This window comes from Strix uralensis, chromosome 16 (assembly GCF_047716275.1).
Source record: "Strix uralensis isolate ZFMK-TIS-50842 chromosome 16, bStrUra1, whole genome shotgun sequence".
NCBI lineage: Eukaryota > Metazoa > Chordata > Aves > Strigiformes > Strigidae > Strix > Strix uralensis.
This window is the reverse complement of record NC_133987.1, coordinates 1472069-1484339: the sequence shown is the minus strand read 5'-3', so window position 1 is coordinate 1484339 and position 12271 is coordinate 1472069. Positions and strand designations below refer to the sequence as shown.

At 47.5% G+C, this 12271-nt stretch overlaps 1 long non-coding RNA gene across 1 annotated transcript; it reads right to left on the bottom strand.

Annotated features, from left to right (window-relative positions):
- Nucleotides 1-526: 526 nt before the first annotated feature.
- LOC141950608 (uncharacterized) lies at nt 527-2495 on the bottom strand. The gene is made up of 3 exons (XR_012631098.1): nt 2447-2495; nt 1217-1322; nt 527-566 (listed from the first exon to the last, which is right to left on the bottom strand). It is a non-coding gene; the product is annotated as an uncharacterized LOC141950608 (long non-coding RNA).
- Nucleotides 2496-12271: the final 9776 nt, after the last annotated feature.

The window sequence follows — 12271 nt, the reverse complement described above, 5'->3', positions numbered from 1 at the left end:
GTGCAATGAGACAAAATTGTTGGTCCTTAACAGTGATGAGACAAAGGATCATTACCACACCACTTCCCAAAATACTGCTGCTCTGAAATTTGCCTACACTGCTACAGCTACTGCTTCACTCCAACCTCCCTTAAGAAAAAATTCTGCCATTCTTCTAGTACTTGCTCTAGCCACATGCGCAAACAATACTTTCTTATTCCTTATGGATCAAGCTTTTATACTTAACTTGGCTTTTTTACCATCTGTAGTCATGTTCCTGATAAGCAGTAAAGCACCTTGTCTTGTAGGCACTCCCCTCTTCTCCCCACTCTACCCCCATTAAAAAACACACCCACTCTACCCCATGGACAGACCTTGAATCTAAACTAAAAAACAGGTTTTGTTTGAAAACTGTCATTTAAATGGCTATCCAAAGCTGAAGTACTTCTAATGGTCTTATTTCTTCAGCATGAGGTGCCTCTGGAAAGCTTAAAGATTATGAACAATCACCTTACTCACGTTTTGCCCACAGTTTAATTGCACGGTTCTCTTCATTTGGCACTAGATGTAGCATTTCATCGGTAACTCTAAGAAAAAAGTTGAAGGACAGAAGTTCCTAGTAACAGGTACAGGTCTGGTTTATGCTACGCTGGATCAATAGCTTACGGTTTATTGTTCAAATCTATGAAAACAAGTTTGGATTACTCGCTTTGTAGTACGTTAAAAATTACAGATTACACATAACATTCAGTATCCCTCCAGGTAACTGGTGCCCTCAACAGCTTTGTCATAGTTTATAGACTATCGCCAACCATTTTTAATAAGGCCTTTCTAGAGGATTCCAAAATCCAGGTTTCTTTCGACAGCCAGGAACAATTAAACCAGTCACTGTTAAACAGCGAGCAAGTTAGGCTTCGGGTATTTTAAATATCTTTATTGTTTTGTATGAACTACCACACATTCTTCTCTATCAAGTGCTCTGCCTATTCATCTGAAGCAGTCTCTGTGGCAAACTGGAACAATGCACACACCCTGATCCAAGAAACATGAAATACAGGTCTACCTAAACACACAGCTCCTTGAAACATCTACATTTAAGCCCACTCGCCACCTCCTCAGCTCTCAAGTACACAGGAGATCAGCTTATGCACCTTGTACAGAAACTGGAGTTGTGTCATGTGCATTTTATACCCATTCCAGTAACACTTTCTTTTTAAAGATGTGTAAATATGCTCACCATTTAAGCTCAGTATACATCTCCTATCCAGGCTTCTCAGATGCCAGTCATCTCTGAGATCATCAGAAACAGTTTGCACAGACGGTTTTGCAAACACCAGGTCAATCTTAAGAGGAAAAAAAGGTGCCAACCATGAGTTAGAATGCTGCACTGTTTGTGAACAGCACACCAGTGGGGGACAGTTAGTCAAGTCTTTAAAAAGAGTTGTTAACATTTGTATTTAGAACTATGTGACTATAGATACATCTCCCAAGAGATTTATTTGCCAAGAAACCTCAAGAAAATTGCTAGAAGTTCCGTATTTTATTTACAAAACCTTCATTGTATCCCCCCTTTCTTTTTAAGCTAGGGAAAGGAAGGGTTTTTTAAGTTGAAAAAGATTACTCTAAACTTACAATTTCCATTAAAAGGGAACTTAAAAAAATTATCATAGAATTAAGACATAAGTTCAATCACCTCAGCTGTACTTCAGCAAAGGAGAGAGCATTCTCTCTATGCAGTAAGCCCTTTTGATCCTGAAGTGTCTGGTTCATAGCACAGTCTGAGGCAAGAAAGTTATTCTGTGAATGTCTGCACCAGACAAAGGCCACAAGAAGGTCACAGAACAAGTGACTTCATGAGAGTGATACCAAGCAGTGACTTGCTTAGGTACTACAGCACGCAGGTCTCCAGTCACCGTATAAGAAGCAGTCAAGATACAAGGATTCCTGCAGCTGACAAACCCAGGCAGGAGTCACATGAGTACTTTTACTTGTCATTTTCCAGATTGTCACATGACCACTTCATTTTTGATTTGTAACAAAGCTTTTAGTCTGCTGACATGATTCACACCGTGAACTACCCCATACCCATCCCTCTGTAGAAAGCCAGCTTGTCAGAGCTGGGAGGAGTCAGCAAGGACCCTGCCTCTGCTCCCACTCTGCACAGTCCCTGGGAGACAAGTGCCGTTCCAGCAGGCTACCCTGCTCTACAGCACGGGTTTAGAAAGAGGTGTCCCTGATGTTCCCACGCCTGCCAGGCTTCCTGGGGGCTCATTTTCCTATAATCTCCCATTTTACTGCAATGTCTTCTCCTGGGACAGGCTGTGGTCAGGTCACTTAATTACAGTTTCCTAAATACACTCTAAGGTACCAATAACCTTGTAAAATAGCATGGTCACTGGAGAAGTTCTCCTATTCCAAAGGAAGAAAAAAATATTTCTCGCTTAAACAAAAAAAGCAAAACGCTTACCTCAACGCCACCAAACTTGACAACTGGTACATACGCATCTTCAACTGCCTGTAAAGGAGCACAGGACTGTGTAAGAAAGTATTTTTTCTACTTTCATATTCTTCCTGAACTGTGATACACTACAGATTTTACACTGCTAAACTACTTAGTATAAAGACTGAGTTGCTTCCGAACCAAAAAAATTGTTAGTAAGCTGCAAGCAGCATGGCACTAATACGGTCTAATACTGGCTTTAAAAAGTTCCTTAGCCAAGAGATTCAGAGGCTGATCCTGTGCTGTAATGAACCAGCCGTGCACAACGAGCCATCAGTGTCAGTGCTGGTAAGGCACCTCCCTTGGCAGTGAGGAAGAAAAGGAAGAGATTTCTGTAGCTATCTTACCACTGGTTAACATCCAGAGAAATCGAAAAAGTTCTGTCCACATCCGACAGCATGCACTACCCTTCCTTATTCTGATTTTCTACGGTGCCTGAGGGGCTGTCAGATACCTTATGGGACAGTTTTCAGTGCTGCAGACCCCTTGTCAGAACGGTGCCGCAGCCCACTGAGAGTCTGTTCTCAGGGGACAGTCATCCCAGCAAAGGCTCATGCGCTGTGCACATGAAGTCTGTCCAAATGTCTGCACGAGGAAGCCCAGGCTAAGAGGAACACTTCTCAGGAGCTCAGTGTCACAGGCGAGGTGCGCCATACATCACCCAGGGTGATTTTACAAAGCAGTCTGCACGTTCACAGCGCAGCCCCTACTCACTTCATGTCACGGTGACAGCGTGCGTCCCTTCCGCAACGTCTGGGGCTGAGCGGCCAGAGAGGAACAGGACCAGGGCAGAATGAACTAGAGGTTCTAAAGTGCATCCAGAGGGACACCACTGTTACTGACTGTTACGGATTTGTTATTGAGTTGATGATTTTTGGTGATTTTGATAAGGAATGATTAGGACTAATCAATTAAATGGAATCTCACAGAAATATCGGTTTTTATAAAAGATAGTGGTGTAATGTTTTAAGTAGTCATAGAGATGTTGTATTTAGTTTAGAGTAACCATACAACCAGTTATGCTGCTAGACCAGGTACCATCGTTAGACTGTCTGGTGAGGATGATTTATTGCCCTGTAGACCAGGTGTTTTAAAAGTTGTATTGTGAAAGGGCCTCAAGGCGTGTTAAAACTGCAATGTGAGCCAAAGTCCTTGAGTCAAGGACATTGGAGGGTCGTTCTTTTAGGTCAGTAGTCCGTGGTGGTCGCAAAAGCAGCCCCCCAACTCATTTCAGGACTCAAGTGCACATGACCAGCAAGGGGTGGGAATAAGAAAATGAGTTACAGGAATGGTCATGTTTATGTGTGAGAACTTGACTAATATGTATGACTGTATCCTATATAATCAGCATGTTACACGAGTTAGGTGTGCGCTGCTGGTGAGACGACTCCCCTGCGCACCCGGCTGTCAATAAAGAAGTGTCTGCTCATCTACATCAAACTGGTGTCAATAAGTTCTTTCATCCCAGTTTGGTGACAGTTTCTGGCGACCCAGATGGGACCTTGCTGAGAGAGACCGGAGGAGTTGGGGACCAGATCGGTTCTGGCTGGCACCGAGGAATTCTTGGGGATACCCATCGATCCCTGATCCATAAAGCTCTTTGCGACGTCCCCTGGAATTGGTAAGACACTTCTTATTTGGTTTCGTTTGGGAAGTGCCTGCCAGATGCGGCGAAAGCTGCGCAGGGTTGGACAAAGGGTACCCGTTTGGTTTGGGAGCCGAGGCCTCTGCCCGTAAGACATAAGCGAAAGCTATTGCAGGGTTGGAGAAATTTGGGTATTGGAAAAACCTATATGCTGTAGGTTTTCATTGGTATTTGTATTTTGGTATTTTTAGAAAAAGCAGAAAAAAAAATAAAATTGGTGGTGTTTGTGTGAGTTTGAGACGTACAAATAAGTACGAAGCGAGTGCAGAGTCTGGATCTGCGGTTCTGTTACCCCGCGAGGGTGCAGCCGGAGAAAAACAAAGCGAAAGATTGAGTGATTGTGTGTGTGTGAATTTTAAAATATTTTGAAATGACATCTACACTAATGCATTTGTTCAAGAGTAAGAGTGTTGGTAATTTGGCTTTTGATGAAAAGGTACCCAAGATTTCCCCATCAGGATGTGTGTTAGCACATTGGGGAGGAATACCTGATGACTTATATAAAAGTCAAATATATAAAATATTATAATTATTGGTGGCTTTTATATGTTTTGGATGATCAGGAAAAGTGGCCTACCAATGGAACTTTGGAGGAGGATTTGTGAATTCTAGGAGCTGAGATTTTAATGCACCCCTAGGAATAAATCAGTGTGCTCATTGTAGAGAAGAAGGGCATTGGAAATGAGAATGTCCAAAGATGAGGGGTCGTCAGCAAGAGGCAGCAAGAGTAATGATCCTAGATGAATGAAGGGGACCGGAGGGGAACCCAGCTGAACCTCTGGTTGTAATTAAGCTGGGAGAAAAAGAGGTTAAATTTTTTTGTACATACAGGAGCAACATTTTCAGTATTGAATACCTGTAAAAGGAAATTGCGAATGAAAACAGCAAACATAAGGGAAGCAACAGGGGAAGAAGAAAACAGCCATTTCTACAACCCCTGTATTTAAAATATTATTTAAAACAAAATAATTACACATGAATTCTTGTACGTACCAGAATGTCCGATACCCTTGTTAGGAAGGGGTTTGTTCAAATTAAATGCACAAATTGTCTTTGAGGAAGGGGAACTCTTCCTAAAAATACCTGAGTCAAAGCCAGGAGAAATCCTGATGATACAAGAAAGAATAACAGAACAAGAAATTCTACAGGAAGTAGATGTACCAGTAATCCCTATAGTAGGGGAAACCGATAAACCTGGCAAATCAAAATCAGCACTAGCTGTGAAAATACAGTTGAAGGAGGGCGCAAGACCAGCAAGGATTAAACAGCACCTGATTAAATCAGAAGTTAGAAGGGAATTAAGAAATGATTGACAAATTTTTGGAGTATAAAATCCTTGAGGAATGTGAATCTAATATTCCAATTTTACCGGTTAGGAAACCTTCAGGTGAATATAGGTTAGTACAAGACTTAACAGCAGTGAATCAGATAGTTAAGGACACGGATTTTGTAGTGGCAAATCCATATATATTGTTGACAGCTTTAAAAGAGACCCGTCAGTGGTTTACAGTGCTTGACTCAAAGAATGCTTTCTTTTGCATACCTCTGGAGAAGGGAAGCAGAAAATTGTTTGCCTTTGAGTAGGAAAATCCACAAACGGGACAAAAAAAAAAATGCAGTTGACAAGGACAAGACTACCCCAAGGATTTAAAAATAGTCCGACAATTTTTGGAAATCAGTTGGCAAAGGAACTTGAAATATGGAAACAGGATGATTCACAGCCAAATCCTGGGCACTTACTTTTGCAATATGTGGACGACACACTGATTGCTACAGAGGAAAGATCCACCTGCATAAAGGTAACATTAGAACTTCTAAATTTTTTTTCGGACTAAACAGGTACAAGGTATCCAGAAATAAAGCCCAAATAGCCAGGCCATTGTATGAAACTCAAAAGAACTTTCCCTTTGCATGGGGCCCACATCAGAAACAGGCCTTTAAAAATGTAAAATGAGCTCTGACGTCTGCACCTGCCCTGGGGCTTCCAGATTTATCCAAAGATTTCCAGTTGTTTGTTTATGAAAGACAACATCTTGTTCTAGGTGTGCTGACCCAGAGAATAGGAAGCTGGAAGAGACAAGTTGGATACTTGTCCAAACAGTTGGACACTGTGAGTAAAGGATGGCCTCCTTGCCTTCGAGCAGTTGCTGCTACAGTGATGCTTATTCAAGAGGCCCAGAAACTGACTTTGGGAAGAACAATAACAGTACACGTCCCACACATGGTGATAACTGTTTTAGAACAAAAGGGGGGACATTGCTTGTCCCTGAGCAGAATGATGAAGTACAAGGTGGTCCTGACTGAACAAGATGATGTAGTTTTAAAAACAACTAACCTGGTAAACCCTGCAGTTTTTCTAAGTTCTACACAGGAGGAAGGGCAGCTGGAGCACGACTGCCTGACTACCACTGAGCATGGGTACTCCAGTCGAGAGGATCTGAAGGACACACCGCTGGAAGATCCCGACTGGCAGTTATACACAGACGGCAGCAGCTTCGTGGAACAGGGAGTTCGATACTCTGGATATGCTGTAACAACAGACAACTCCATCACAGAGGCAAATGGCACCACTTAGCTCAAAAGGCAGAACTCATTGCCTTAACTAGAGCTCTAGAACTAAGTAAAGAGAAGAAAGTAAATATTTGGACTGACTCAAAGTATGCTTTTGGGGTAGTACAAGTCCATGGAGTCTTGTGGAAAGAACGAGGATTATTGTCCTCCCAGGGATCAAACATTAAACATCAGGATGAAATTTTGCAATTATTGCAAGCAGTTCAGAAACCAACTCAGGTGGCAATCATGCACTGTAAAGCACATCAGGTTGGGAATACAAAAGAAATTGGAGGAATAACTTAGCAGATAGGGCTGCCAGAAAAGCAGCGAAAGAAATAGCATTACAAATGGCACTGATTGCAACCAAGACAGTAATTCTCCCAAGGGAGAAACCTAAATATTCGGAAGAAGATGATAAATCGGGGCAATTATTGAATGCTAAGAAAAATTTAGCTGGATGGTGGGTGACATCCAAGGGACAAGTGGTGGTTCTGCCTCTCTTGATGAGAGAGGTAATTCAGACAAAACACCAAGAATGTCACTGGGACACAGAAGCCTTAATAACCCTTTTAAAAAGACAAGTCATATCAGTGAAAATACTAGGATTAGCCAAAATGATAACTGCAAAATGTGATGTGTGTTTGAAAAATAATCCAGTAATAGAGAGAAGGGTCCAAATGGGTAAACTCAAATCTGGAACAGGACCAGGAGACTATCGGCAAGCAGACTTTCCAGAGTCACCTCGACAAAATGGGTATCGATACATTCTGGTGGGGGTTGATACTTTCCCAGGATGGCCAGAAGCCTTTCCTTGTCATACCACTCAGGCAAAAGAAGTGGTAAAATGGTTACTATGAGAAATAAATAGAGGCCCACACTTTGTTGCTCAAGTAGTACAAAGTGCTTGTAAAATTCTGGGAATTACTTGGGATTTACCTGCACCATGGAGGCCACAATCCAGCGGAAAGGTAGAAAGAATGAATCAGACTCTAAAAAGGCAAATTAGCAAAATATGTCAAGAAACTAATTTAAAATGGCCCTGGGGGGGGCGGGGGGGGGGCGTGGCGTGGGGAGACCGTGACCACTGACTCAATTCAAGACCAAAAAGACTTGGGCCCCCCATGCCTGTAAGGAGCATGCATGCTAATTTACACAGCAAGTGAGGGTAATTTAAATATAACCAACCAATAGGAGATGGAATAGTAATTACAGACCCATGAGTGTAATCTTAGATAGGTTTTTACGAGTCATGTAACAAGATAAATAGGCTGTAGTTCCTTTGTGCAGCATGTGGAATTACCACCTAGGCCCAATCTTTGTGCAAAAATGTCTTAAACTGCTCTCTCAGCTCTGTGTGTAAGATTGGCTTTTCTGCACCCAGGGTAATGAACCCTGTTTGAAGGACAACAAAAGCCCTGTAAGAGTTAACAGAAAAACACACTACTGCTAGTGCTGTAGTAACATGCTGGGGGGGCTGCCGGGGGCTCTGGGGGTAGGGCTGCCCGGTGCCTGTGCCCAGGGGGGGCTGTCTCCTTCCCCCTTCCCCCCCCAGCTCTCACATTACTCCTGGGCCTGCCCTGGCCGGGCCCGGCTCCAGCTGACCAGGAGCGCCCCCCCCCACCGCCAGGCATCCAGTGGGCAGGAGAAACCCCGACACCTGCCCAAGGGCCTCACTCCTCACGGGTGACCCCAGTACTGACCTCAGCCGGGCCACAGCTGGAGCAGAGGCTGCACCTCCTGAGACAACATGGCCGCCCGGCAGCCCCATGCCCAGGACTGCAGCTCCCAGCATGCCCCGGGAACCAACATGGCCACCCGGCAGCCCTGTGCCCAGGACTACAGCTCCCAGCATGCCCCGGGTGCTGTTTCTTGCAGCCTGACCCTGCGGGGACACCGTCCCCCGGCCCGGCCCCGCCCCCGCAGCCCCATGGCTGCTTCCTCGAAGCCTTTCCCGCCCAGGCACCGGTGGGCGGACGGACGGACGGAGGCGCAGAGCGGCAGAGAGAGGTGGGACAGGGCGTTGGGCTGGCTGGAGAGGGACGGGAGGTGGACAGAGGGATGGGAAACGGGCAGTGGGACGGAGAATGGGGGCAGCTGGGCAGGGAGTGGGGGAAGGAAAAATCCTGGTGAGGAGCCAGGCAGAGGGGCAGAGCGGGAAGAGGGTGCAGGGGAAGGGGACAGTGGGTGCCTGAAGAAGGAGAGTGATAAGCCTCAGGACGGAGGGACAGAGAGAGAAGAAGGGCAGGAAGGAGGACAGAGGGACAGACAGACACAGGCAGGGCGAGGGAGCGGGACGGGGGGGTGAGAGACAGCAAAGGCACCAGGAGAGGAGTGACAGAGACATGGGACAGGGAGCAGGAGAGAGGGACGGAGGGGAAGGGGTGAGAGGGAAGAGGGAAGGGAAAGAGAAGGGGAGAGGCAGGGACAGAGAGCAGGGCACAGAGCAAGAGAAGGATGGGAAAGTGTCCCTAAAGACTGAGAAACAGGGTGTGGATCAGCACAAGGAGGCGGAGAAGGACAGAAGAGAGATGGCCTCCAGGATGGAGCCGGAGGAAGAGCAAAAGGGGATGGGGAGCAGGACAGAGGCCCAGAGAGAAGGCCCAGCCAGCTGAGCAGGGGAGACAAGGGGGAGAGAGGGGACAGGCTGCGGGAGAGAGAGGCAAAATAAGGCCAGGAAGCAGCACATGGTGGCAGAAAAAAGAGGTCAGGGAGCAGAAGAGAGAGATGTGGAGAAAGGAAAAAATAGCAACAGGGTATAGGACAGACAGGAAGGAATGAGAAACTACAGACAGGGAGTCAGACAGAGAAAGAAAGAGAAAGAGAAAACAGCGATGGGTTAAAGACAGAGAGGGAGGAACTAAAAAAATGGGGGCAGGGATCTGGACAGAGAGTGATGGGGAGAGGCCAAGAAGAGCAATTATGGGCAAATGCCCCCAATTCTTGAGCGTTCCCCCTGAACTGCGTTACTGGGAGCCTCAAGAAATGTGCGGCCTGCAAAAGCCCTGCCCTGAGCCCAGTCGGGTGCACTAATATTGGTGCTGATCATCACGCTGCAAAGTGGCCAGGACTGGGGAAAAAAAGACCAGCTAGGGGGAAGAAAGATTGCCCAGCTTTTTTTTTTTTTGCTTGTCTGCTTGTTGGTTTTGCTTTTAGAAAAGTACTATTTAAGCTCTAAATACAACCTGCAAAGGGAAAAGGGACGAGGCGTACCAGGCTGGACACATTTAAAGGCTGAACCCATTCAACAGCTGCACAAACCATCGCTCGCTCTCGCTGCGCACATTCCACCCCCTGCCTGCAGGTGCAGGCAGCCTGCCTGTGTCTTGAGTGTTCCCTGGGAACAGCACCACCAGGCAGCTCAGAAAACCATAGTGCCTGCAAAAACTTGAGCACAGCTTAATTCTGGGCAATTTGTCCTCTTTCTAGGCCTGCTGGTTAGAGACTCATCTTTCAAGAGACGGCTCAGGTCCATGCCAGGGCGTCTTTCTGGATCCCATGATGGTGGTGGGAAGAGGGGCAGGTTGCCATGTCCCAGGACCGGGTACGTGTGTGGGATTCCAGGGTCACCCCTGCCTGTTTTTTCACAGCGAAGCCCCAGCTGGTGCCAGCCCCGTGCCACAGCCGCGGCGCCGAGGCTGACAGAGCCGGGCATTTCTGCGGGCCCTGTGTCACGTCCCGCTCAGACGAGGGGGACAAGTGACTCAGATTCGCAAATCCCCAATGGAGCGGACAACAAGTCTCCAAGTCTAAACATTTATTAACTACTCACAATGTACTAATTGAACACACGATAGTTGGCTAAGTATATAGCAAGTTGTGGCAAGCAATATAATATGCCTTGCATTGCTTAATAGGAAAGGGAAAAGAGGGAGATAGAGGGAATGGGGAAACACAGATCACCGGTCTGGGTTTCTGCGCTGATCCCGCTGCCGAGGGTTCCGAGAGGCACAGGAGACATCCGTCTTTTTCACTGGCATCCGTCTTCTTCGCTTCACTGCACTCTCTCTCCTCGGGGCGCGCCACCCCCCCCACCCCCCCTTCTTGATTTATACCCACTTTCCTTGGGTCCATCCCCTAGGTCGACCCACATACCTACGTATCCCATGTACGGGGAGGGGTGAGGTGTTTCATGGGATGATGTAATTAGCATGATCATGTTAGCCCTCGTTAGCATATTGAGGGGTGTTAACTTTAATATGCATTTTGTGGATAATGAAGCAAAGGTCATTCACCGGACAGATGGCCCTTGAAGTTTTGGCCAGGTGCACCAGAGCAGAGCCGTCCTGTCTTCACAGGGCTCCCTCCTCCAGTCCCATCTTGTGTTATTCGGGCAGCCTTATCAGCTTCGACCTCCACAGAATGCACCCTGTGACTCATAGTTTTGTCTTGCGAGTGTTTGAGGCATTTCTTTGATCAGCCTCAACTTTTGCTTTCTCAGGCTGTTTTTCTTAGTTTCTCACAGGCCTGGTTTCTCGTCTCTCACACCCTGCACCTTGCCGGGCCCCACCACCGGCTGCCAGCTGCCCCGGGTCTCCCCCCGTTGTCTCCAGTGCCTGAGGCAACGCAGAATGACTTGTCCACACCCCGGAGCCGTCCTGGCCCACGTCTGCAGCCCATATGTGGTGTCCACGTCACACAGCTCATTTGGGGTGGCAGGTCTCTCCTGTGGCACCCTGGGAATGGGGGCAAAGCAACCCATCCCTCCCTTTCCATCTCTGTCCACAGGGCGACCAAGCGGAGCCGTCCCGTGCGCTGGAGAGCGTCCTGCAGGGAGGAGACAGCCGAGTGCAGAGCAACGCTGAGACCCGCCTGACAGCAAAGGGGCCCGGTGGCCACAGAGCAGCCCAGGTGAGCTGCTTCTCTTGGAGGCCAGCAAAGCCGCCTTCTGCCGCCCCTGGATTTGGTGAGATATGGAGCAGCGCCGAGGTGTTTCTCAGGTATCCAGGCCTGAGGAGGCTTCCCAGTGCCCCTGTGAGAGATGCTGCTCCTGGGCAGCACATCCCTGTCAAGCAAAGGCCGTATCTAGCCCCTCAGAGCTGGGTACAGCTGCCCAGAGAGGTGTCTCAGGAGGACGGGGTCATCTGCCTGGTGACTCTGGCCCAGAAATGATGAGCTGAAGCCCCGTGGCTGTGGCTGGCCAGTTCAGAGTCTCTGAGTGCCTCAGCCTTTCCCCCCGGGAGTGTTTAACACGTGGCCTTTTTTAGGGTGTGACGGATGATGGTGTTATGGAGGCTCTCAAATAAACAACCAACCACCAAACATAGAAAATTAATTATTAACACATTTAACTAGCTCTCCGTAAATTACAGGTTCAAATGTCTGTGAGAGGAGAACAGAACAACTTTCTAGGGTTTAACGGCAACCCAAAGCGCAGAACAAAGCCCCACTCCCTAGGGTTTAACGGCAACCCAAACGCTCTTATCACTCACCTACCAAGTGAGGGCTCTCAACCTCGAGGACCTGCTCAGGACAGCGTCCCGACCCAAGGCACCTCGAGGAGTTTCCTTGGGCAGCGTCCTGACCCAAGGGGAGAGTCCTCGACCGCAGCGTGCTGCTCCAGGGGACGAGCTCAAAATGGCTCCCCCAGGGGACTC